This window comes from Aythya ferina, assembly GCF_964211825.1.
Source record: "Aythya ferina genome assembly, chromosome: 3".
Lineage (NCBI taxonomy): Eukaryota > Metazoa > Chordata > Aves > Anseriformes > Anatidae > Aythya > Aythya ferina.
In genome coordinates, this window is record NC_140298.1 from 118,138,661 (window position 1) to 118,165,893 (window position 27,233).

General features: G+C 49.0%; 1 protein-coding gene across 4 annotated transcripts in view; it reads right to left on the reverse strand.

Moving 5' to 3' along the window:
* The window catches only part of EXTL3 (exostosin like glycosyltransferase 3), a 109,736-nt gene that overhangs the window by 40,939 nt on the left and 41,564 nt on the right, over positions 1 to 27,233 (reverse strand). For 3 of the 4 annotated variants that reach the window (XM_084513310.1, XM_084513309.1, XM_084513308.1), the window contains exon 3: positions 2,489 to 2,589. The gene's annotated coding sequence lies outside the window, so the exon portion shown is untranslated. Of the gene's footprint in view, positions 1 to 2,488; positions 2,590 to 3,207; positions 3,585 to 27,233 lie in introns of those variants that run through there. The other variant, XM_084513311.1, reaches the window with a different exon arrangement.

Sequence of the window (27,233 nt, forward strand, 5' to 3'; positions counted from 1 at the left end):
CGTTAGAAGCAGAGCCAAGGTCACCTTGCTCAGGGAAAAGCAGGTTTTCCAAGGAGGGTCCCATATATTAAAGGTCTTCTGGCTATTACCTCTGCCCTTGCAAACACAGTTGTAGCAACGACTGCATAAATACAGCCTAAGAAGGGTCCTAAGGGAGACAACTAGCATATAATACCTCACTTATTTTATAATAACACACTCATTTTGCACTGTACTTACATCTATATATGACAGAGAGCTGTCTGCATCTCCGAGTGCACTGCCTGTCATCAGTATGAGGCTTCACGGTCCGTATTCACTGCTAATGCCCAGCATATCAGGCATTTTAAGGTGAAAACCCATCCCTCTGCTATGTCAAGATGGCTATTTGATATGAACAACTGCTGCTCAGAGCTAGTGCTGCTCCATGGGATGATGTTAGCATTAGAAAGCCACACTTCAGCTTGCACTGCATGCTAGAGCTTGCATTCGAGCAGCTTAGCTTCCACCTCGAAAGGCTCAGAGCGGGCAGAAAGAAACAAAAAATGCAGATGTGAGGTCTAAATGTTCCCCTGAGATGTCCTTTTTGTGTTTCTTCCTAAAAAAACGTGTCGGTGATGGTGAGCTGTGCTCCTGCCTGCAGTGAAATTCAGTGCAAGGACCAAAGCTGGCAGCGAGCACGTGCAAAACCCGGCCCGAGCCGAGTTCTCAGACCTCGTTATCGGCAGATCTGCAGGAAATTCGGGATCAGAAGTACCACTGCCGTGTAGGGCTTTAAACAGCAAAGCTGCTTTAATGTAGGCTCAGCTCAGGGGCTGGATCTCAGCCAGCCGAGTGCGCTGCCTGGGAAGGAAGTATTTATCCCGGCCAAACACTTCCTAAACAATGTGCTAGGTCCTTGAAAATAAAGCCGACACGAACCGACCGGATTTTAACCCGAAATTCTGTACGTTGGCTTTCCCTCCTGCTGCAGGTAGGGCTGCTTCCCTTACACAGCACGCTTATTTGCTCTCCCCTCTTTTTTTTTTAAAAAAGAAGAAAAGATTTTTCTCTTTCAGCTTAACTTTGAGGCAAGATGGGAGACCAGAGCCTGGCCTCAAAGAAGTGAGAGCTTTTGAACTGCAAGTCAGCAGGCTCTCACGGGAGCTGAGCTCGAGGGCTGCTCTGGAATAAATCAAAAAGGATTTACTCTTTCACTCCAACAAGGCAGAACCTCCTCTCCCGCCCCAGATGTACGCAGACCGCAGACGGGCAGCTGGGGGAAGGCAGAGAGCTAAAACACAGCGAACGAAACAAGAAGGGAACTTAACAACAAAAAGGGAACTGAAACGAGCACCATTATGGCTCGATTGCCACAGCCAAGCACCATCCTGCAGGGCTGCATTTCCTGGAGGAAACCAGCAGCGAAATCTCTGCTGGAAGCAGCTCAAGCCAAGCACACCCGGAGCAGATGCTCCGAGCACGACACACAAGGACACACGGAGCTCCTGGAGGAATCTTCTGACAGCAAGTCAAAGCAGGGGCTTGAACTGTGTCAGCAGGGCTGCAGCTGTGATTTTTTCACAGATTTGCAGAGTTCAAGGCCAAACGGGACCTCGCGAGCACCCAGTCTGCTGCTTGCGGTCTGGGCCGTGACACTTCAGCCAAGTTTTCCTAGGAGCATGAGTAGGATCAGGATCAGGAGCTGAACCTGAAGGCAGAAGTGACGCCGTGCTCCAGCCACTTCCCCTTCACCCAAGCCCAGCTTCTTCAGTGGTTTTGGCAATACCCCAGGGTCTGCTTCTTAGCAAGGGACCCAAATTCCCATCCTTTGGCTCCACTACAGGAGCGACAGGAAAAGTGGAGGAGAAATGTGCTGCTGGCTGCAATCTCCAGCCTCTGCAGTGTGATTGCCCGTGCTCCCCCATCAACCACACGCCCCAGCATCAGCAGCCCATGGACCAACCCTTACACGGCGAACCTACCTTGGTTACAAAGCTTTTTGGGACAAAAATCTGCTAAGGGAATGAAACTACAGAAGAAAAATTTGCAGATCACGCACGTGGTTTCAGATCCTCACCTCCCTGCTGAGCGCCAGGATTCGGGTCCTGAGGCACGGAGACATCAAGCGAGCGAGCTCAGAGCATCGGCAGCATCCAGTGCTGCTTTTAAAGCCAGAATTTAAAGTGCTGGAATCAGAACCTCGTGAAACGCTGCTTCTTCCCCTGAGGCTCTGCCAGCTGCAGTTGGCGAGGACTTGGAGTAAATAAGAAATGATTGAATGAAAGTGGGTGGCCAAAAAATATATGGGGTCGAGCAAGACTCCACAGTGACACTGCCCCGGTGCTGCCCAACTCTTTGAGGCTTTCCCCATCTCTCATCATTATTTTAATGGGTATGGTGAGAAGGGAGAACGGTGCTGGAAAACCACACCACTGTGATGTTCTGGTGTTAGAATACAGCAAGGGGAGAAGCAGTTTAAAGTCGGGCACGGCGCAGCCTGGTGCTGCAGGGCTCCTTTACGTCTTACCTTCTGCACCGCTTCTTGGCTCGCAGCTGTCCGGCATCACATCAGCTCCTCCTCTTCTTCTTCTCCTCTTCCTCTAAGTGTTGATCTCGAGGGTTCCTCTCCTGTTTAATACAAGAACAGAAACAAGACCACGTGTATTTAAGAAACTCATTACCCATCGCCTCGAGAGACGCCGCCTAATAGCAAATTGGTGAAAACTCTCCTTCCAGGCCACTTCAAAACAAGAGATTCCTGCAGCCCCAGTGCTCCCACAGGACTGACACCAGCTGAGGAAACAGGCACAGCTACTGATAGCTCTCCCTACACCAGACAGCCCGGAGAAGGGATATTTCCAATTCTTTGTAGATAAACAGGACGAGATGTGGGTCGCCAGCTCCAAGGCGGCTCGCAGTTCTCAGCTCCCCTAACAGAAAACATTTCCCCGACAGCACCTGGCAACCAAAAGCTCTGCAGTCACATCCATTTGACCGTTTCCCACCAAAAAAAAGAAGTCAATTTTATTCCTTAAGTGCCAAGGTCAAAGGGGAGCACCGCGAGCCGCCCAGCCCGAGCTGTTCACGAGCTCTCCCTCCAGCTCCAGCCCCAAGCCCAGCAATTCCCAACATTTCCTCAGCCAGGCTTTTCCCCAGCTCAAATCCCACTTCAGCCACGCTTCTGCTGCAAGAAAACGTCAGCTCTCAGCAGCTAAACACACAGCAAACTGACCCAAAACACAATACCTTTAGCTACTGAGGACAGCCATTCAGCAGCGAATACCCCTGCAGCGGGCAGCATCTCCTTTTGGTTCGGTGCTGCCCGTCGGGGCCATCCACATCCTGCCTCCGGGCTCCTCCACAGCTCTGGCCAGTCGTAGTTTTGGCGAGGAGCACGAGCAGAGCTCCCAAATCTCCCTCTTCCCACCCTTATTTTCGCTAATGCTTTCCAGCCTCGCAGCCCGAGCTCTGCCGGCGCTCCCCGCGGGGAGCAAAGCGGAGCAGGAGCAGCTCGGCTCGGTGCTGGGCTCCAGCAACGGGACTGGCAGCTGCTTTTAAAAGCTGCCTCCATCGTTTGCTGGCAAAAGGCTTCCCAATTCCTGCATCTCTGAGCTCTGAAGAAGTAAACATACCCCGAAGAGAGCTCTTCGGGCTTGGCAAGCTGCGGGACATGGCGCGTTTCCAGCTGCGCGAGGCTCTGAGATGTTTGCAGAAACGGGAACCAAGAGCCATGACCCCTCCGCCCCCGATTCCTCCCCGGATTGCAAAGCCCTTTCCAGAGTTCTTCAGAAACGACGAGGGAAGATGTTACCCAACAGCCGCAGCTGAGGATTTCGCTTCCTTGTGCCCCACAAAATCCACGCTTTGAGGCTGAACGACACCACCCGCAGCCCTGGCTGGCTCCCTGACCGAGGTCTGGCAAGGTTTTCAGTGACCCCACTTATTCTGGGTCCCTGAAACCCAAGACATGTGGGACCTAAGAATTCAGAGCACAAAGAAATAGAAAGAAGCCTTTAGCCCCCCACTAAATAGGACGCCCAAATTGGCGTCACCCAAACCAACCTCTCCCCCGCCAGCTCCGGAGCGCAATTCTCATGCAAGCTCTGAACAACGTTAGGGTGCTCATGGGATGAACAACACCCGACAATAAAAGCAAAGCCCCCTTCTCCCATAACCACCGTGTAACAAAATGTAAAAATTACAAGCTGCATTAATGCCAGGGATCAGGAAACAACATCAGCAGCAGTCCTGGTACATTCCTCCAGCTCGGCCGAAAAGAAAGGCAGCTTCGCTCTCTGCTCCCCCTCGGAGAAGCGGTGGCAAGGAGCTGTTACGACTTCATTTTATTTTTTATTAGTTTTTACAAGCTAGCTATGCTAAAAGGTTGCACCAGTAATTTAAACTGCAGTTGTCAGCAGAAGTGAAGGACATTGTGGGATACGTTTTATTCCAGCTCTTTTATTGCCTGGCTCCTTGGAGCGATTCAAGCAGCTGAAGGATTTTAGAGGTGCTGTCACAAGGTCCCTCCCTGAGCAAGCTGCTGTTTAAAAAAAATAAAAAAGAAGGAAAAGCACAAAAAGAAAAGCCCCAGCCTTTAAAGAACTGGTATTTGGCATTGAAGGAGACCCGGTGCCAGTTTGCTTCTCTCCTTTATCTTCGTCCCCCAGGTGGGATGTGCCATGCCCGGGATGGACACGCGCCACTTTGCTCATGCTCCTAGGCAAGGGACAGAGGCCAAAAAACCTCTCGAGGGGCACGGGACAGCACCTCAGACCTTGAGATTTCCATGGCACAGCTCCCAGAGGTGCTGCTGAGCATCACAGGGACATCAGGAACGAGGTGGGGAGCTTGGCTCCTCCAGCCCCGATCCCAGGAGCCGCCGCGAACATCCGAAGCCCTGCGGGGTTTGTTTCGCCACGCCGAGGTAACGCCTTTCTCCTGCTGGGTCCGTCCCCGGAGGAGATGGATGTAGGGCTGGAATGCGACCCGGCTGGCAGAGGCAAGCCTCAAACAGAGCTGGCAAAAGCAGGAGCGTTGTGAAGATTCCCGAGCCAGCAGGCATCTGCTTTTCGTCCAGGCACCGCCTCGGGGTCCTGCTGGACTCAGCGCTACCGACGATTAAAAAGCAATTTAGTTTGCTTTGGCTGAAGCAGTGAGTTCCTGTGACCAACCTCAGCTGGAAATGCACGAGGAGCTGCTCCCTCGTCCCGATTCAGGTCCTGATTTGGGTATGAGGCAGCTGAACCGGGGTGCTCGGTGCTCGGGGCGCAGGCGGAGGCAGCCTCGCCGGCTGTGGATCTCGGTGCCCAAGCTCCGTAGGCTGAGGCAGCTTTATTTGGTGCCTCAAAAGCACCTCTGCTAGGAAGGTTTCTGCAAGAAATGATGCTCTGAAGGTCATTTATTTGACCTGCAGAGATGGAAGCCTTAGAAGGGAGTTTTCAGCCCCACACCAGCAGCCTTAGAACCACGCTCGGGATTTTTAAGCTATAGAGGTGGGTTTTTTTGTTGGTTTTTTACTGCATTAAAAGCCTTTCAGGTCACCTTTGATGCAAGGAGCCGTCCAAAAGGAGGCAGCTGGTCAGACGGCCTCTCAGCACGGCCGTAGCCGTTCCCTGGGCACGGGTTCAGAGCCCCATGACCCCCCCGTGCCATCTGCAAGTGCTGCTTTGATGCGTTACCCATCGGCGAGCTGAGGTCTTTCCAGATTTCCAGGAGGCATCGGGGGGGATCGAAATATTTAGTGTGAAAACGACCCCTCTAATCTTTGATACACGAGTTGCTGCTGCTTTTTTTTTTAAGAAAACAAACCAAAAAAATGAACTTTCACTTTTTTCATGTCGCTCCGTCCTTGGTTATTCTGCTGAGCACCGCCAGCCTCGATCCCAGAGCCTCACCGCTGCTGGCTGTGGCAGGGAAGCCAGCAGCAGATGTCTGCTGCAGAGAGCCTCAGCACGCCCGTGCTCAGCGATGGGTAAGCAAGGATCGCTTGGAAAAGGACAATAAATACGGCTGGGCAAGGCGAAGCTGCGTCCCTGAGGAAAAAGTGATGGAGAAGGGGGAAATTCCAGCGTGGAGACCGAAGGAGGACATAGAGGGGGATTAAAGGGCTCAGCAGGGCATGGCCGAGGACAATTTGCTCTTCTGCCCTCCTCTCTTCCCTCTTTGGCTGAATTTGGCCATTTTCTTTTGCTGTTCCTTTCGGTGCCCACTGAAAAACTTTTACCTTCGCCCCTTGGTACCAAAACCATCACAACCTGCTTTCATCTCCCCTTTTCCCTCCAATTATATCCACTCGCTTCCCTATTTTCTTTCCTTCCGAGGCTCTCATCCACGTCCCTTTTTTCCTCCATTCCTCTGCCCGTACCGTCATTATTTCCCGCATTGTCCGGCCTTCTATTGTGCCATCCGAAACCTGCTCTCAGCGCCCTTATTTCAGCTCGATCCCCCGCGCTAAGGGAGCTGAATATATCCACTGAGGCTCCTCCAGCAGCAACCTAACACAAAAATACACCCGCGGAGATCATCCGAGGGTGCGACACCCTAACTGATGTGGGCAGAGGGGTGAGGTGATGAAGACGTGGAGCCATCCGCCATCCGCTTTCTATTTAGCGAGAAAATCCTAAAAAATGGGAAATTCAACCCTGCTGGGCAAGGCAAAGATTTTAGGATCGCACTGCAAGGACAGAAATTTAGGTTTGTGCAACTGTAATTGCATGGAGAGAGGGAGATGAAAGCAAGTTGTGATGTTTCTGGTAGCGAGGGGTGAAGGCAAAAGCTTTTCACTGGACATTGAAAGGGACAGTAAAAGAAAATGGGCAAATTTAGCAAAATAGGGAAGAGAGGGAGTCAGGAGAGCAAATTGTTATAGTCAAGTATCCTCCAGTGCCATTTAGTGCCGTGCACTTAAAACAAGTTTGTGAAGAGCAGGGATAAACTCAGCTTGTTATGAAGCTAATAAAAACAATTCATTTCCCAGCAACAAGCTGGGAAATGTCTTTTTTGTTCCCAAAAGTCCAGCCCAACCCTGCCAGCAGCAGATCAGCTCCTACAGCCTGCTCAACTCCAGAGGCTGTTCCAGTCTGGGCTGGGACTCACCACAGGAGGCGAAACAGCTCTGAAATGCCCTAAAAGCTGCTGAGTCAGCAGAAAGAAAAGGGATCCGAGCTGATAATCGATCCCCTTCCAGCCGAGCAGGACCGTGCCCTGTACGCACCGTGCAGCTCACACGCTGGAGATGCCCACCTGCAAGCTCCGGGTGTCCCCAGCACCCACTTCAGGAGCTCCAGCATCCCTTGGAGGTCCTCTTTTCCAAGACTGAATAACTACTGAGATCCCAAACTGACCAGAGATCCCCTTTAAAACCCCCCTAAATTCCTTCCACGTCCCCAAGCCTGCCCATTGAGCTGATAAGGCGATGCCTAAGGAGTGTCAGGACCTCTTACTCTTACCTCTGAGGAAGGCAACAGCGAGGAAAAACTCATTTCGACCTGAAAATACCTGGCTGCGTGCCCCCCAGTGAGCCCAGTTACCTGCTTTCAGCCGAAGGACAGCTTCCAGAGCTGCCAAAGCTTGGCCAAAGAGAGAGAAAAGCCAGTCCTTCCCGGGAATCTCCTCCAGTGGTGGACCCCAGCACGTGCCTGTTTCATAATTTCACCTCCGCCAGCCTCGGCAGCATCCTGCACCCTCTCTCCGTGCAAGGGATTTGTGTTTTCTCCTCCCTCAACCCACCAAAGGCAGCGGGAGATGTAAGGATTTCAAGCCTATATATTTTCTCCCCCCTCCAAGCACTGCCCCGCTGCTCTTCCAGCTTTTCCCACGTCTATTTTAACACACGGATGTCGGAGCTAAATAAGCTGCCCTGCTAATATTTCCATGCAAGCAGTTTTGGGAAGTGAAAACATCCTTTTTGTTTGCATTTCCCAGTCCCCACAGATGGCACCGCTGGCCCCTGAACTACTGGGAACTGGGAATTGTTCTGGGAACTGGGGTGAGCTCGCTGGGCATGCCCTCCTCCTCTGCCCACCCCACACCTCTACCACGGGATGTTACACTCCATTTCCTTTTGCTACGGACAAAAGGAAATGAATTAAGTGGGAAAAACCATCCTTAAAAACACATCTGCTTCCCTACTGACCATCAGACGAAAATAACTCGAAAAAATGGCAAATTTAAGCATTAGCCTATGAATTTAAGACAAACACATCTTTCAAGGACTCTCACACATTTCTCCTCCCAGCCAGGACTCCTGCAGGTCTTTGCTCTCACTGATAACTTTAATTTTAACATGCACAAGCTCGAGGGAGGTGTTCAGCGATGCTTAAGCAACGCAGCTTTTCTCCCTCCTCCTCCTCCTCCTTTTCTCCCTCCTCCTCCACGTTTCCAAGCTGGCTCCACTTTGGTGGATTTTCATGGGAACTGCAAGAGGAGACATCTGCCAGACGTCAAATCACTGCTCCCAGGAGTGGGGGCATGGCAGCTTTAAAGGCCAACGGTCACCGTGCTTTTCTTTTTCTTTTTTTTTTTTTCCTCTTTATTTTCCTTTTGAATCGTTGGAGCTGTTTCTGTTCTCAGCCTCGTTCTCCAAAGCAGCTGAGCCGTTTTCACTGGAGCCTTCCCCAAAAGCGCAACTCCTGGCTGACAATTAGCAGACGACAAAACAAAAGCAACTGAAAGCAGTTTTTTTTCCTCTCTTTTCCTCCCCTTACCCACCTTTACCTACAGTTTTTGTTTTGTTTCGTTATCCTGTTTAGGCCCTGTAGCCCTTTGGAAGAAAACCTCACCATTTTACCCATCCCTAGGAGTTCCGCAGCACCCAAGCACCTCTTTGCAAACAAAAACATCGATTTTCGTCGTGAAGGTACCAGTTTTACACAAGGCACCCTAACAAGCACATTTTAAGCCAAATTCTCTTCAAACATCCTGCATCACAGCAGGGCATCAGAGCAAGAAGATAAAACGCTTCTTGTGACACGCAGCGTTTCCATAATCAGGGCTTTGCATCATCCACGAGCTCTTTTTTTTTTTCTTTGGAAAGTCTCCAGGAGCCCCTGGAAAAAATCCCAGACACCTTGCTGCCTCCCATCACCCACCACCTTCATCTATTCCCCGTATCCGAGCTGCACAAAATCCCATATTGCCCAAAATCCCATACTGCACCAAATCCCACACTGCACAACCCTGTGGCACCCTGACCAGAGACCAGCTGGTAAATTCTTCGGGTGTTTAGGGTGGAGCACGTGTGCTCCTGTGCGGGTACACTCAATTTCCAACATTATAGGGGATTTTTATAAGGGATTTCTCGGAGTGCATCCCATTTTCAGGCGAAACCAGCCAGCAACTTTATTGCCACTGAGCTACCTGGGCACAGGGAGAGCTTCATATTCTTTGCTATCAACACATTTCCCCTATTAATCTTCCCCAAATGATCCATAGAGGAAATTTATGGGTGATGCTCGATTAAAAGCCCCAGTAACTCTTGCTCTAAACCTATAAAAAAAATACCTACGCCTTGAGAGATTGTACACGGGGAAGGACAATCTGTTTTCGCGTGTGTTTGAGAGCACGTTTTTGCAAATTTAAACTAAAATAGCTCCCAGATGGAAGCCGTATCATTCCAACCTCAACCTTAAAAACACTTTTTTTTAAAAAAAAATATACATTTAAAATGCAAAGCTTCGGGAAATTTGGCCCCACGGAAAGGCTGGCACTTCGCGTCCTCGGAGGCACGGCGTAACGAGCCCCGGGATTTTTGTTTTTTGGGGTGAAAGATTGGAATAATAGGGCAAAGTTAGTGGCAGCGAAGTTTGCCCTCTTGCTACAATGCGTGCAGCAGACTGTGGAAAATGTCTTTACAAAGCTCCAGGCATCCGGAGTGGGGAGCGGATTCCCTTGCCTGCCATCCACTGACTGTAAGCAGCTTTCCTCTGCGGATCAGTAAAATATATGATATTTATGATTTAAAGAGCCCCGTGTAGACGTAACACGGCTCTAATGCTCTTCCAAGTCACAGCTTTTTCCCGTCTAAAGCTTGAATTTAGCTTCAGATTTGCATCAGCGCTGCGTAATGCAGACGACGGCGCGGCTCAGCCCTTCCTGCTTGTTCTGCTGCAGGAGAGGGAACAAAAAATGAGTATTTTTCCCAAGAAAACTCACATGGAAATGTAGAGAATTGGAGGAGATAGAGGAGATGAAAGCAAGATCTTTGCTTATTTCTGACAGGGCAGGAGTGCAGTCAGCACCTGGCTTTTTTTGGCTTCTTCCAGGTGTTGGAGGGGTTTTATGTATGCAGCAGGTGGGAAAGATAAAGGTGGAAATGGTTTGACCCGCAGGACCCCAGGGATGGAAAGGTCAGCCCCTCAAAGCCCCCAGCAGAGTCAGAAAGCATCACCAAAGCTCTCACTCTGCCTGCTGGAGGAGAAAACCCTCCTGGCCATGATGGAGAGGCAGGAGGGGAAGAGAAAAGGTTTGGTTGTATAAGGAATGCAAAACCAGGGGGGGAAATTGTGCTGTCAACACGAGCCAGGCCCACCTGGCTGGCAGAAATGCTCCCTTTCCTAAAAACTTCAGGCAAGAGTTAGGAGCAGAAGCCTTATTCCACGCTTGGTCCCTCCTAAAATTCATTCTCCGAGGGGCATGGAGCAAGATCTGGGCACCCTAGCACAGCTTGGCCAGAAAGTGCAGGTTTCAGCATCAATTTCCACTCGCTGGAAAGCCCCCAGAATAATTAGAGATATTTAACGTGGCGATTTCAGAGCTGATTAATAACCCTCTGGCACTTTCAGATAGGTAATCTCAGAACGACCGAGATAAAGGCGATGGGGCTGGAGCACGCGATAAGGTCGCTGAATGCTGATCCCAGGAAGGGAGCTGGGAAAGATTTCCCCAGAAATCTGCCCCATTTTTGCACCTCCAAACACACACGTGGAGGATCAGAGGTATTTATTATCTGTATTTGAGAGCAGCAGAGCCTTTTTATTAAGGGCACAGAGCAGAACCGAGTCCTGGGCACTGGAGATGGTTCAGTGGAGGTGCTGAGGTGGTGACCAGTAAAAGAGGAAAGGAATAAGTGGAGTCCTGGGTGAGAAGGAGCACGTTCTCCTCTACCCAGGTGATAGAGATCAGGTGGTTATGATTATTAGGTGATATGATAGGGAATTATCTGTACCCGAGGCAGGGATCCACCTCTGGTGGGAAATACCTGCAGCCACGCGCAGTTGGCTCCGTGCTCTGCCCTCTACTACAGGCAGCCAGAGAGGCTGGGAAGGATCCTCACACACATTTGGGACGCTTCAAAGTGATTTTCTAACATAACAGCAAGAGAAAAGGTCACAGGTTAAAAGAAAAAGTCATTTAGGACAGCGAGTTGTGGGGAAAGGGGGAATTTAGGACTTCCCCAGCCATAATTTTTGTCAAATTTCTCTGTGGTTCAAACCTGTTCAGCACAGCCTTGATGTTTCCAGCTGCTCATGGAGCTACAAGCAGCCCCACCAAGCCTGCTGGGCCACGGGAAGGGGAACTGGGGATGGCAAAGCTCAGGCTGCCAGCGTGAGAGCGGGCTGATAAAGCCACGCTGCAGTTAACGAGGATTTCCTGCCTCTGAAGCTGCAGAAACAGGGGTGGTTTTTTTCTTAGAAATTAACTCAAAACACTGGTATGGTGAGCGCAAGTCGCGGGAGAAGGAAGTGCAAACCAAACAGGAAAAAAATGGGGTGAGAGCACGGCACACAGCTTCTGCCTTGGGTCCGATCCTGTCTCCAGCCCCAAATTGGGATGCCTCAGAGGCTCGTCCCATCACCCAGCAGCTGAACCCAGCCCCTGTGCTGAAAGCTTCTTGTTCCCGACGCTGGCCCCAAACCCAAGGCGCTGCACAGGGACCCACAACAGCCTCAAAACCAAACCAGCCGGAGCAGAACAAGCCAGCAGTCATTAAAAGCTCAAAACCCTTAACCCAGACGCTCGCGGGGCGCTGCCTTTTCCCCTCCCAGGCAGGAATGCTCCATCCCATCAGACAGCCATAAATCTCACAGATCCTCAAACAACACGCGCTGCAAATAGGCAAAAAAAAATCATGAAATACCAAGGTTTTTATGCTCTAAAGCTTTTGCTCCAACATTTCAAACCACGGTGAAACCTAACCCGTGATTCTGAAGACAGCAAGGACCGAGGAGGTGTTTCAGTGAGCATCACATCGATAAACTGATGACAATAAGTTTGATTTCAAGCCAACGAGGTCACGCCGGCACCACCCGCTGGCATCCAGTTTTAGGAGGAGTTTTGCTGCTTGCTTGGCTGCAGATTGCCTGGGAAACGTGCTGGAGATTCCCCCTGTGCAAGACCACAGATCTGCTTTGCTACTGCCTCAACGCACAACCCGCAGCACAATTACGAGAACCTGCAGATGCTGGGAAGCAATAATTAAGTGAATTAAGGCAAGGAAGAGCTAAACCATTTGCCCAGGGCCACCGAAGGCAGTGACAGAGGAATTAGGGGTGTTTAGGAGCCTCCTGCTCGCAGCCAAAAGCCCAAAGCCCTAACACAACCCCCACGGGACCACCTCCAATCACCCTGGAGATGGGCTAACTAATTAACAGGGAGCCACGGGATGTAAGCGAGCAGTTGGGTGTTTAAATTAATTACTTCTGCCTCAAAAGCATCCCAAAATGAGAGCTTCTCCTTGCAGCATGCCCCTACAACAGCTCGTTACCTGCACCCAGCCCCCGGCGCGGCTCTCGCTGTCTCCGGCAGTAGGAGATTTCCTTGGGAGAGGTTTCTGGCAGCACAGCTCGTTTTCGATATTAGGAGGTAATAAAAAAAAGAAGGAAATTCGTGAATTGGCTGCAGCAATTTGAGAGATTTGTGGCCATAGCAACGTTACTACGATCCGTGCTGCAGGGAGCAGCAGCCGCTTCGCTCCGCTTGTTCCCTACTCCCTGCACACCCCAAGAGGTAAGAAAACATCCCCCAAATGCCTGGGTGTGCTCTCCCCATCACTATCCCAGACCTGAAGTCACCAAAAAGTCCCAAGGGCTCCTCGGGAGGTTGTCCAGGTCCTGTGCCACCAGGACGGGCTCTCCCAAGGGACCTGGACCTCCTGGACCACGTCGTGCGAGCGCACGATGGTGCTGCTTTGACAGGGGATGAGTTGAGGGCACTGCCTGTGCTCGCAGCAGCTAATAAAGCAACTCCCTGCACAATCTGAACCTCGTTAAAGCTGGTTATTGCTGCCTTATGTCACGCGGCTGCTGCCTTCCTCCCCGTTAATCTTCAATTCACCTACAGAGTCTCTCGCGACGCATCCGTTTCGCGCCCAGCCGAGGACCTAACAGGGCTCTGAGCTCCCCTCGGGCCCGCAGGCACTCTGAGAACAAGAAAAAAAGAAATCAAAACGCCGAGAAACGAAGCCACGAAGCCTCCTGCCTGCACCCCGCTCCGAGGAAGATGCATCTGGAGAGGCGCGTGTGCCCACCGAGCTGCGGGGAGGCAGCTCCGTGCTCATTATTTTTAGCTCTGCGCATCACGGGGAGCCCACTCGTGCTTCCTTGCCCCCCGTGCCACAACATCTGGGCTCTTCACGGTCATTCAAACTCTTTTTTCCCCCTCCCACAACGCGGCAAGGTGGAGCACCGGAGGGGAGGAGGCAGCAAACTTTCCAAATGAGCAGCGAGCAGAGCGAGGCTGCAGCCATCCTCCAGCAGCGACTGCAATCTGCCCGCTTCATTTGGCCCCGCGGTTTCCATCAGGAGCTCACTAGGAGGAAATTCTCGTTGGGTAGTTAGAAGCAAGGGGTGGCGGATGACTGGGGTTCAATTCCCAGCTGCAGCTCAGACCTCCTGAGCAACCTCAGGGAATTGGCTTCATCTGCTCCACTTCCCCCGCTCGCAGCATTCCTCGGTGAGCCACGAGGGACCTCGCGGGTCACAAATAGCAACCGAGGGTAGAAATATCATCGAGAGAAACTTCCCCTTCGACAGGATGTGAAGTGTCTTACAGATTCGCCTGTAACAAGACCGAAGGACTTCATTACACCGAATTTATCTCGCCGGTTCCTCCGAGCATCCAACTTTTACAGGGACACCCACGCCGTGCCCACAGCCCCACGCTGCCAGGAAACTTATTTCAGGATTTATCTCCCAAGCTGGTCTCAAATAATCATCTCGGGAGACATGAAGGGGAAAATTCAATAAATAAATAAGTAAAATAAAATAAATAATGCATCTTTTGCTGGTCTGGCTTAAGTTGTTTCCTAAATCTGACTCTGAAATGAAACCTGAGCGTGGGAGCGAGGGTTCTTAGTGAACCCTCCTGACTCCTCTGCTTCAATCAGACCCAAACCGCTGGATCCAAGAAGAAATAAAAAGAGAGGGATGGTGGGACATAGGAGAGAACACGATAAATACAACAAAAGAATAAAAGCAAGGAGGAGAGGGGTGCTCATTTCTTAAACTTCACTAGTTTAAGCCTGAAATTTGACATTGTTCGAACCAAATATATCCTGATATTGGGGTCTTCTCCCAGTTTTTCTTTGCAGGGGGCCGTGCAGGGGGGTATTTCTTTGTAAAATGTTTGGAGATGCTCAGTCAGATGGCCAAAAGCAACCTAACGTGTGCACCTTCCAGTTCAAAGCTCTCGCACCATGCTGATGGCAAATTGTTGGGACAACGCATTCGCTCCTCGGGGTAGCTTCAGCACCAGGAGAGGAATTTGGGGGTAATCTGGCAGGAAAAGACGCAGCAGGACCTGTTATCAGGTGTGCAATCACCTCTCCTCGTGTACCACCCCCACCTGCAGCACGGCGATGCAGTTTCTGTGTCTGTGCTGAAGGATTCACAGCTCGGGGCTTTGCCAGCTCCTTGGAAGAAAGGCAGCAACAACGCTTCGCGCCCGTTTCAGCCAGCTGGAAGGCAGAGCACACGATGCTGAAGCAGCCAGGGAGCAGACAAACAGCGAGGATTTGCTTTTGGGGTGAAGCCTCACGCTGAAGTCGGCCACACTGACCGACTTTGCTCCTGCTGGACACAACTCCTACAGCTCTGAAATCTCTCTGGAAGATAAATTATTTCTTTTCGGTGAGGGCAAAAATCGGAGCAAGGCTTCGGAAAAGCCACTACGCAACTTCTGCCTTTCCTGCAGCATCTCTTGGCTGATGTCCACCAAACGTTAAACCCCCTCTGTGCTCTTTACAGGATGAAAGGGCAGACTTCACTTCTCAGGGCGAAAGCTTTCCCAAGAGTCTTACAAAAAAAAAACACAAAACAACAACCTGGGTGGTTGAAGCCAAGGCTCTACTTGAGTCAAACTTTCACTTGTGGCTTTATTTCGAGTCAAATTCTGAAGTCTACTGAATTCGATTTTGCAAAGGACAAAGGGCTAAATGCTCTGTCCCTAATAACAGAGAGCCAAGGAGGCTGATACATTTGCAGGGCAGCAGCGGCACAGAAAGGCGAAAGAACTTGGGGTTCCCTTGTTGGGAACATCAACGAATTCTCCCTAGGCCCAGATCCTGCTGCACAGCCCCGTTTTTAAGCACGGGGCTGGAAGCCCAGCAGAATGACCTTTTTTTTTTTTTTTTTTTTTTTTATTTCCAAGCAAAGAACTTCAGAAAACTTTTCAAGCCGAAGTTTCCCGATCGGCAGCCAGGACTCTGAATCGAGACGCCGGTAACAGATTCCTCCTCCTGTAGCCCGGCCGTGGTGCGATGTCTCTGCTTGCCAAACACCTGCTCGTCAGAAGCGAAGCCTGGCGCTCTGCAGCATGAAGCAGGCTCTGCAAAAAACACACGAAGGAGCCATGCAAATGAGCCATTTGCTCAGGCTTCCCGAGCAGCAGCCCGTCCCTCGGTGGATCTGCTTCCAGACCAGAAGCTCCCGGGGATCACAGCAAGGTGGAGAGGCACGATCAGAGCCCTGAGAGCTTCATCCAGGCTCTCCATCCTGGATTCTTCTACATCTTGTCCCCCCGTGAGCTGCTCTGATTCATCCCAGCACCAGCAGCAGGGCTGTAATTAGGGAACGGGAGCGCTGGAGAGAGCACATGTACGAATTAACACACACCAGTTGACAAGATCCCCGCTCCCCCCAGTCCCAAGATCTCAGACTTGCATTCTGGTTGGCATTTAGCTGCTCCGATGTGCCACGAAGATGTTTGGTGACAAGCAGCTGCATGCCAGTAACATCAAACAGAGCTGTCTTCAACTACAGCCCCTCCGTTTCGCACCGCACGGGGCAGATCTGGGGCTCCTTTAATTTTGTACCACGCATTTCGTACAGCGCGGGCTTGTCCAAAGCCTTCCCATCGAAAAAACCCAAAGCTAGGAAGTTTTACATAATGCAGAAATTTTGGGAGAGGTGATCACAATATGGATGGCAGGGCGAGATTAATGTCGGCTCAAATGAAATCTTCACCTGGGGACCACAAACCTGGCTCCAGGCTTCATCCAGATGCAGAAACGGATTCCTGGTGAGCAGACTTAAGCCTCGTGCTTTGACTTCTTTGCAAACCATTGCCTTTTGTTGTTGTTTTTCTCCAGCATCTCCATGGATGAGCAACAGGGTCTGCTAAACAGAACAGCCTGACCACCTGTACATAAAACTCACCTAATATTATACCTGGGTACTTCATTCCCACTCACATTTATGTTGACTCCAGAGGGTACCAGAAGTGCTGCCTGCATCGACACCCAGCAGCTTGCTCCTTCAGCCCTGATTTTTTTTTTTTTATTTTTTTTGAAGTATGGGTGTAACGAGAGCTGCGCCTACATGAAAGGCGATCTGGCTGACCTAAATAATGGTAATTTCCTGGTAATTTCACATAACAACTTCGGAGCTTGCAGTACCTCAAGCAATCAACACGCCCTGGGCACGCAGATAAAAGCTGCTCGCTTTTCACTTTGCTATCTGAGCCATCCCTTCTGCCGTGCGCATCTCTGATAAGTGCCCAGCTGCTGCGAAGGAGAACCACGAGCCCCAAGCCTCAGATATCCTTTTGATTTTATCCAGCTTCTGGGAGGACGAACTCTCCGGCCTGCCAAAATGATGGAGAAGCACTACAGGGGAGAAAAACGGTGACTTGCTTTCATCAGGCTGCAGGGTCCTGGATCACTGAAAGAAACCCCATCCAGGAAAGGTGCACACGGAGGCTGGAAGTACGGCGTTACCTTAGGGATCTGGATTAATAAGGAGGTAAAATTCTGTTTGCAACTGGGAACTGAATTATCAGACGTGAATGGGAAATCCCTGCTGACAGTACACGGGAATAAAGATATCTGCTTTCAGCACGTTTTGGCTATTACCCTCAGCTGCACCTGGTTCTGCTGACACAAGAAGTTTTATGTGCCTCAGACAGGTTTCTTTACTCATCTTGTGTTTCTCAAAACAAATAATCAACAAAAAACCAAGCTCCCCGCACCACCAACATTTTTTTGTCAAGTATTCAAGTCCTAGACTTCCTATGAAGACCCCCAGTTAATGACGTATCATCTAAGGCAACCTGGTGCTTTTCAACTTCTCCTTTGTTCACAACAAGCAAGCAGCCTCGGTCCCTCTCCTTCAAAATCTTAAAACAGGAGGGATTTCATTTTTGAAGCAATTTAATGGATTAAATTTGAGAATTACACACCCCATCTGCCTCTTTTCTTTTGGCTCCAGTGCTCCTAGCACCCCAGCAGCGTGCTGAGGCAGCCCCGTCCCTTTGGTGGTGCACAGACACGGGTTTCTATCGGCACTGCACACCCATGCCAGGGCTGCCTCGTGTCCAGAACTTGTAGATAACACTTTCTGGTGACACACTTTGCTTGGATTCCCCAGGTTTTTGTTCCACATTAAGCACCGAACACATTAGCGGGGAATGGGGATTTGCCAGGATGACATCGATATTTGCAGACTGCCATCAATATTTGAGGGTGCAGACACGCAGACAAAGAACCTGTCTTGTGACGGGCACTAACACAAAAATCGGAGTTTTAAGGTGGCAGAAAGGACTGAAAAAACTAGAACAGAGGCAAATCCTGCCATGGGAAGACCAGCTACTACCAGCAAGCTGAAGGACGATGCTGCTGTGCAGCACTGCAGGATGAACAGAGATGGCCCCAAGAACACAGTCCCATCCTGGAAAAGCACCTCACCTGGAAGAGTTCAGCCCCTACACAGAGAGATGACAAGAATAAAGATGCACAAGTGGATAAATAATAGGAACAAGGACTAAATGCGGTGCCTGGGCCTATAGTAGTAAGTTAAATCATGCCCAAGTTGATCCAAACAGCCTCCAGGTAAGGGTCAGGAAATGGAACAGGCTTGGAACCTCTCCCAAAAGCAACTGGGACAGGGCTGTGCTCATGTGGAGGCTGTTGAACAGTGTGATGGTGTGCAGATGGTGTCAGGAGGGCTCATCAGGCCGGGGAACGGGTCCTGGCACCAGCCAGTGTTGAGCTGGAGGTGCTGAGGTTGCCAAAAATCCTTGCCCCACTCACCAGAAGGCTCTGTCTCAACATGCTGAAGTTGCACCACTGTTTGTGATAATCTCCCATTTCAGAATGCCCCACGAGTCCAGATTTAGCACCGTAAGAAATGATGATGGGGGAAGTTCCAGGAAAATCTGAGTGCACTAAAAAGGCAAAGGGAAAAGGCTTTCCCCATCCCCATTCTCCCCAAGAGATACACAACACGTTAAAGCTTTTTTTAAAAAAAAAAAAAAACAAAACTAAACAACAGCATCTTAAAACTGCAAAACTGATGGAGGAGTAGGATCTAGGGACCAGAGCTCCCTCCTGTCCCCTGATAAGGGACCAGCAAGGAGAAGGGTGGCAGCCCTCAACAGCACTGCACCGACCAGGGGAAGTGTTTGGGGCTGGATGGGGAGGAGACCTACTTCCATGGGGGTAAATCTTCCAAATACATCAACGTTTTGAGCGTCTGCTCACTTAATACTGGAAAGAACTGCATGAACTCCCTGTAAGAGAGCACACGGAGCTGCTTCACATCCTCTCTGCTGGGCAGGACCTGCTCTCTGCGGGATTAGGACTTAGCACCAGCCATGCAGCGACCCACACGCTCTGTTTGATCCCATCGCGAAGAAAAGAAAGCATTCACTGCCAAGGTCCCTGCCAACAGGCCACCGTCAGTGACTAAAACTCACTTTATGCAATGAAAGATTTGAGAAAGATCTGCTCTCTGAGCAGTTCAGGAGACATTTGAAGGCTTCTCTACGCTGCGTATTCCAGCACGGCCACTGGGACACCTCGGCTCGAGGGGAGCAAGCACTCCTGGCCCCAAGGGCTTTCAGCTTCTGACTGATAATCCCTGTCCCCTTGCCTGGGGAAAACACTTGACCTATGGGGAGAAAAAATTCCTGGCTTAAAGAAAAAAAAATGGACTGAAAGAATAGAAACCTTGAAAATTTAAAAAGCGGGTTAACAAACTGAATTGCCAGGCTAATTAAACCCCATCAAATGAGCCCATCTATCCTTTACCTGATAATTAAATAAGGAATTCATTAGGGAGGGGAGCAGTATCCCAACAGAGGAGCATTACCATGATGCCTGTGACCGCTGATAACCGCGTACAAGGGCTGTGCAACTCACACAGGCTTCGTGTATTTACTCATGGGCTCAAACCAATGCTGAGACGTTGATTTGCATCAAGAATTGAAGCTCCCCAAATGAATTACAGGCACATAAAACCTCAGCTTACCAAACAGCCCTTCAGAAAGAAACTACATAATTTGTTTAAGCTCTGTAACGTGTTTCAGTAGAAAGGATGACTTCAGGTTGCAATATTACAGGGTCTAACCTTGAGAGCACATCCAGGTGCTTTTACAGAGAAATTGTATTTAGTCTGCAATGCCTGAGAGAAACTGTGGGTCTCTCGCTCCTGCTCACACACTTACCTAACAGCCATCTGCTGAAGTGCAGCTGGAGCCCAAGTGTTCCCCTCCTAGCAGAAATGGGAGGATGAGCACGACTTTAAACGTGAATACACACAAAAAGAGCAGCAGCTTGAGAGGAGGAAAATTACTCAAATTTCGTTGCTTCCAAGTGCCTGCAAAAGGAGCATCTCTGCCCTCCGCTCAAAGATCTTAACGCTCGCTTTTCTTCTTTATCTCCATTTATTGATTTTACAAGGAAAACCAGGATCACATCTTTTGCCAGGAAGGGTGAATTATGTGCATGGATTCGTGAGGTTCAAAGCAGGCTTGCCCTGAAATCTGAGAAGCAAGTTCTAGCAAGATTATTCAGCCTTTAGTACATCCACTAAGAAAAAAAAATCCATGAGAAAACAGATTCATGAGCTACGCAAGTTTTCCTTTGTTTTTGACCATTTTTGGAGCATCTTTAAAGCCTTTACATTTCACAGAAACATTAACTTCCTCATCAAAGATTCAGAAAAAGGATAAACAAAAATGGCAATTTTCTAAAAGCATAAAAGCAGCTTTTCTAATTTATTGCTTTACTGCTCTGGAGAAAAAAATAATATATATATATATTACTTAGTTTAAAGTTATTTTAAATTTAATCCAGCTCTGCTAGATTGAAGTTATCTTACTGTGTAGAGGGACAGGAAAGGCAGATTTCTCCTGATAATGTGGTAGGGTTGCTGTGCACCCCAAAAATACACACAAATGTGGTGAGACGGAACAGCCAGTACCCAGTCAGTATGCCCACATCAAAGGCAAATAAACGGGGCATAAATAAAAGCAAGCCAACACCTTGTGACAAGAGCAAGAAACCCTGGGTGCTAATCCAGTGCTCACCTCACTACGGGGTCATTGGGGGAAAGCTATTCTAAAAGGGGTATTCATAAGAAAAACAATTAGCTCAACCATACTACCCTTTTATTTACAGAAGCGACCTCTTTCAAATTGGCTTAATTTTACTCTGGAAGTAAATTAAGGCAATCCTTCAGGCAAATTTCATTGTGAGTAACAACCGAACTTCATAAACTTCAAGTGATTGAACCAGCCAAGTTGAATTCAAATTAGTGTGCTTGAATATGCAGATGGACTGTGAGCCTCAAGGCAATTCTTCCAAACATCCTATGGCACCCTCAGCCCTGCTTTCTGATCCCAAACCAAAGGCTCAGCATCGCCATCCCTGGGGGTGTTCAAGGAAAGGTTGGACATGGTGCTTGGGGACATGGTTTAGTGGGTGACATTGGTCGTAGGGGATGGTTGGACCAGATGATCTTGAAGGTCTTTTCCAACCTTAATGATTCTATGACACCTTAAAGCCCACGTGGTCCCAAACAGCCCCCAGTAGGTGACTTGTTTGGGCCCAGGCTGCCCCCAGCCCCATCCAGCCTGGCCTTGGGCCCTGCTGGGGTTTGGGGCACCCACAGCTCCTCAGGCCTTGCCACCCTCATTGTGAAGAGTTTCTTCCTAATATTTGAAGAGTTTCTTCCTAATATCTAACCCAAATCTACTCTTTTAGCTTGCCATTACCCCCTGTAAGCCTAAACAACCCCAGCCCTCAGCCTTTTTTTCCTAGGAGAGGTGCTGCAGTCCTCTAAGCCTTTTTGAGGCCCTCCTCTGGAAGGGCTTCTTCAAGACCTCCTTGCGGTTGATAATCATCCCTCTGACTCCCCGATGGCTGTATTTCTGCAGAGCTGTGAACATATAGCTGTCTGGGGCTTCGAGATCTTGCAAATGGAAAGCATTACACGATGCTCAGGGCTATTATACTTGCGCGTTGAGCGCCGTAGCCCAGCAGCCAGCCGTTAAGAGAAAAAGTTGAGACACAAAGCACTTACAAAAGAGCTCAACGGGAGGTTTCTGCTCAAAAAAAATGGGAGGCTAGGGAATTGGAAAATATTAGGGAATAACAAATTCATCTTCCAAGTTCATTTCACTGCATCAACTCTGTTAAGCAAAAAAGACTGCTTGGAGGATATGAATTGAATTAAGCACACCAGTTGAGGGAAAACACAACACGGCGGTGAGGGGGAATAACTCAACTGGCTTCAGAAAAGCAGATCTGCTAGGAGAATAAAAAGGCCACTGGGGCAGGCAGACAGCAGAGGTCAAGCAGGAGGAATGGACTTCCAGCCAGCTTTTAAAGCAAGGGATGACTGAATACCAGCTCAAGTTCCCGAGGCACAATTCAACAACTAAATCCAGGCCCAAAGGAAAGGCCTACAAGAAGTTCAAGTAAACAAGATAGAGATGGGGAAAAAAAATCCTCTGAAGTGCCGTATTCATGACGTACAGAAGGAAACAAATCATGACAAACTTGTTGATCTCTTCTGATCCAGACACAGAAGAGCCCCAGAGCTAAAAGTAGCTAATACGCAGCTGGGAGAGCGCAACACGTACGATGGCTCCCCGTATTTCAAGAGAGAGGAATTATCTGTCAATGGTACACAAGGCTGTGCTTGGAATGACAGAACTGCAATTTCAGAGGCGTAATTTTGAGCTCTCTTCGGATGAAGCTCTCCTGGAAGATCAAAAAGACCCTGAAGAGCAGGAGCAGGAGTCCCATTTTTCAGTGAGAGAAGCCCAGGATGGTGCACAGGGGAGCAGGCATCGGGCCAACGACCTCCCTCATTACTCATCTCAACACGAAACAAAGTTTGTGTGTGAAATTTCTCTATTTTGCTTCATTTCCTCTTCTAAGGCCCTGCTGGAAGCCACCCACCCTTTATTCCCCCACCCAAGGTCCTGAAGGACCATTGCCACAAGAGCTGCGTGCCCTGCACAGCCTCCTCAGTTGGGAAAGGGGGTTGGCAGGAGGCAATAACACCAGATATAAAGGGACACTGAAGCAAAATTTGTTTCCAAATACCAGGCAACACTCTCCCTGACATTTCTCAAATAAGCATCGTGCCTGACATTTCTCAAACGAGCGTCACGAGCTCTTTAGCACAAGAAATAACGAGAAAGCCTCCTCCGGCTGAGGCCTGCTCTGGGAATACCCCTCCCAGCACATCACAGGCAGCCTGAGGGCAGCTGGAAACACTGCGCCCTAAGCTCAAACCTCCACGGTTGCATAAAGAACAAATGACTATTAGGATGCTCAGATGAGCTCATCTCTTGTTCTCAGACTTGTTGGTTAAGTCACTGTTGACTCAGAGCTCTTCCATTCCCCCTGAAGGCGTCACGCACAGGCCGGCAGCGCCTGTTGCTGTCCCTACCCGACAAATACCACGGATTTTGGTTAGGAGTGAAGTGCAGGCAACACGCTGGGATTTATTGCTTGAAAAAACAACTACACGCTTGGCAGAATTCAGAACTCTCTTCTAGGGAGAAGAAAATTTTCTACATGTTATGTGGGAGTCACACAAGCCTGCTCCCATAACGAAGTTCACACAGGCAAACAGGGACACGAATCTCCATGAAGTCACACATCTCCCCCGCCCTTTTGTGGGAGCCAGGGATGCTCGATTCAATACAGAGCATCACGTCCCTCGAGCCAGAAGCATCAGGCAGCAGAGAATAAGCACATCACATCCTGCCATGTACTCTGGTTTGGGATCTGAAGAGGGAAAAAGCAAGTTATCACACTGCATTTCATTTCTCTGGCTCTTAAACCCTTGCCAATAAGACAAGAATTTGTCACTAAGAGCTAGCTCACTGTCCAACAGAGATGTACGCGGTGGGACAGGCTCCAGCCTGCTCTCCCACAGCATTACTTTGAAGAGCAAACAGGAGGAAGGGTTTAAGTGCTAAAACAAACAGACCGAGCTTCAACACAGGGGCTGATGAAAGTGGCCGTACATAGCTGCTCTTGAAGCGTTTTTGTAGCCTTAATTCCCACACATAATTAGGAACTTCAACATTCAATGACTTCAAATGATACCTTCCACTTTCTTCAAGTTAAATAAATAAATCAAGAAAGTCTCACATGCTTTTAAGGTCAAGATTAATGAAGCCTCAGAAGAGTAGAAGCAATAGTCAAACTTTCTTAAGTGGTAGACTTGGGGGGGGTGTCCTGGAGCACCTAGTTTTCCTAAAACCCAGTTTCTTATATCTATACTTCCCTCATAGGCAGTCTGTGCTCAGCCTGCCTGCAAACTCACCTAAATTGTGTGGTGCCAAACACCACCTACAAGGGCACATCAGGATGGATGAAGGCAAACAGATGCAGCATGCAAGGACCCAGTCCCTCAGCAAGTATCAACAACAGTGAACTTATTTCAAAATGGAAATACTCTTCCCATTTTACTCACATGTGCTTAGGATCTTGTCGAAAGGCTGTAGCAGAACCTGGGCTGAACCTGTAACTTTTGAATCTAAAAATTCTTATTATTGTTCTCTTGGAAACAAGACGTATACCCAAACCTTCCTTTAAAACTAAATTCGAGTAGTACGGATTTGTAGAGATCTTCTCAAAGTACTTCTAGCAATAAAATCAGCATTTGGAAGAAGAAAGCTGTAGGTCTTAGCTACCCAAATGTTGCCAGTATGAACTCACAGGAACTCGAGTCCAAGGAATGGAGGAATTCATCTAGTATTTCACACCCACCTCAAAATAAAAAACGTCAGGCCGTGTTTTCACTTATTTCCCTGTTTTGTGACCGGCATGCCTAGGCCAAAAGGCAACACCCAGCCAATCCACAGAGGCATGCTGCGATTTGATAAATTATGACAATATAAAAATAATAATAAAAGAAAAAAAAAATGATCCCCTACCAAGGGTATGTAACATGGGATACAAATAGTTCGTGATGGAAAATAATAGGTTTTATTCTCCCCTCCAGATTTGGAGAGCGTGCTATATTTTGCATAGCAAGTGTGGAAAAGGAGTAGGGGGAAGAGAATATCAAAATCAAAACAAGTCACAGGGCATCAACAATCCCTTGATGACAGGAGAGTAGTTTTTGTTGGCACAGCTCACGACAGCTGGAGGAATAATTGCAAAGCTGAGCGAGAATGCCTAGAATATATTTCGCCTTTAGATTCTCAGATGAAAGTGCTTGCTATCCGCAAGCACTTTGCAAACGTTAATTAAACCCACACAGCCCCCTTTGGCGGATCAAGAAGTATTTATCCTTGTTTTGCACAGAGGAATGACTGTCTCTGGCACTTTCAGCATAAGGTATCTACTCTTTCTACTTATGAAGTGCCCCACAGATACACACGGCATTAAAGCACAAATTAACCTTTCCAGCCCAGGAGTTGTCCCCAGTGCACGGCCAGGACAGAGCAGCTACCTTTTCTTTCCCTCTGCCTACTGCCACGACAGAAATCTTGACTCTAGAGGAAAAGCAAGCCAGCTCTGGCTATGAAAATCAACAGCAGAAGTGAATACGAGCACTGCAAAATGCTTTAAAACACCGCCGTCCCTTTATAAGTAGCAAAAAAATGAACTAAAAAAAAAACATCTTCTGCTCTTCCTTTGGTTTTCTTCTTCATCACAGGTCATTCTGAGACTGACTGAGCTTCAGGCTGTGAAATATCTTCCCCATTGCAGTTGTTCCTTGTGGGACTGCTGCTTTTCAGCACCACTTTATAGATGCCTGCCCTGTAAAGTCACAAACCTGCGCAACGTCCCGTGCTCCTGGGCCACTCACCCACGTTCAGCTAACAAGCTGCCACTTCAAGAGCTCCACTGCAGGCAGGGAAAAACCCATCCTCGTTACCCCCAGCGATCTGCCTGCTGTAACACCAGCTCTCTTCTGCTGTAAGAGGAGAAATATTTCCAGCATCTCCCCCACGCGATGCTCCAATTAGGGACTGGAGTCCTCAGCTTTGGCTCAGTTCCTCCTCACCGAGCCCGAGGCAAGCGCCTGCGAATCCAGTAACAACCAGGTTTCATCCATCCTCCCTCTAATTAGACATTATATCAGCACACAGAAGTGTTTCGGAATAGCTTTATGCCCAGCCATCAGCAACCACTGCTGCCGTTCCCAACAAGCTTCCTGTTCTATATACGGATACAAGTGCAGCACTCTCCAACGTGATAAAATAAAATACTATTAGTGTAAATGTATTCCAACCTGCTGCCTTACAGCAGGGAGAACCGGTGGAAACAAAAGGGGCAGTGAAATATTTACCAAAAAAGCAGAAGAGGCACGAGGAATATGAGGCACCAGTGGGGCAGATTTACTGCTGCTTTCTACTGCAGGAAAGATCTCACCCCCCCAAAAAAAAGCAGTCAATTATTTGCCAAAATTACATGGAAAATTTTGTGTAGGGTCAGCGTGTTGGATCTGTAAAGGGTAGCTGAGAACATCTGCAAGGGCAGGAAGAATATGTATAAACACACAAGTGTGACCAAAAAGGCCAAAACCCACAACGGCTGAGATCTTACCATGAGAATAAGCAGATTTGGAGTTTTCTCCCGTTTAAAGATGCCCTTAAGGCAGCTGATTATGTATGGATTTCATATGGAAATACATCTAATGGTGTAATTGGAAAGGGAACCTAAGAGTAAGTGGAGCACAGCCAAAGATTTAAGACAGCAAAAGGCAGAAAAATCTACAACTTCTGAAAAACGTCATTCCGACAGATGCACAGCCCAGGAGAAGCTTGGATGTGAACACGGTGTAAAATAGATAGTTTAAAACCTTGTTCTCGTTTTAATTTCTTCTCTAACATGGATTTTGATGAAGATCCCCTTCTGCCCTACTGCTGAACGTGGAAGGAGGACCTTGGAAGAGAAGGAGGTTTGTCCTTCCCCACCTTGAAGCTGGACAAACACAGCTCCTGCACTTCATACAGCAAAACCAGGTGGAAAAAAAAAACAAAAAAAAAAACAAGCCAAACCACGTGCAGCCAACGTCTCAGCTCCCCTGGACATGCCAGCTCAGGAGCAATTACAGGTCCACCAGTTTCCTATAACCTGAGTAGAGTTAAAGCACTCTTTGCCCTAAAATACTTACCAAGAAATAGGAGTTAGGGGATACAAACTACTATTCAAACTATCTAGACTCACAGCTCAGACTATTTTACCCAAATTCAATGTTATTGCAGCCATTTTTTCCTACAGCATAAGAGGTGAGGACATTTTCAAGCTGCCCATCACGACTCCAGCTGCTCCCCAACCCCTTCACCAGCCACCTGGGCCAGCCAGGGCTGCAAGCAGCACACAGACCAGGAGCTGGAAAGCTTTCCCTACACTAATCTTCTGCCTCCGTGGCCTTTCCTGAAAGCCTGCACTGGGCATGGTTTGCAAAACCAGGCTGCAGCACACCAGGGCCACCACTGAAGTCAGCTTAGTGGCCAGCAGTGTGGGGCACTGCGAATTTCTCTCTGCTGATCCAAGGCTGAGGCAAGTAAGACCTAAATAAACCTGAAACTCAGCCAAGGAAGCAGCTACCTCATTGTGCAATTCCCCTGTTTGTGTG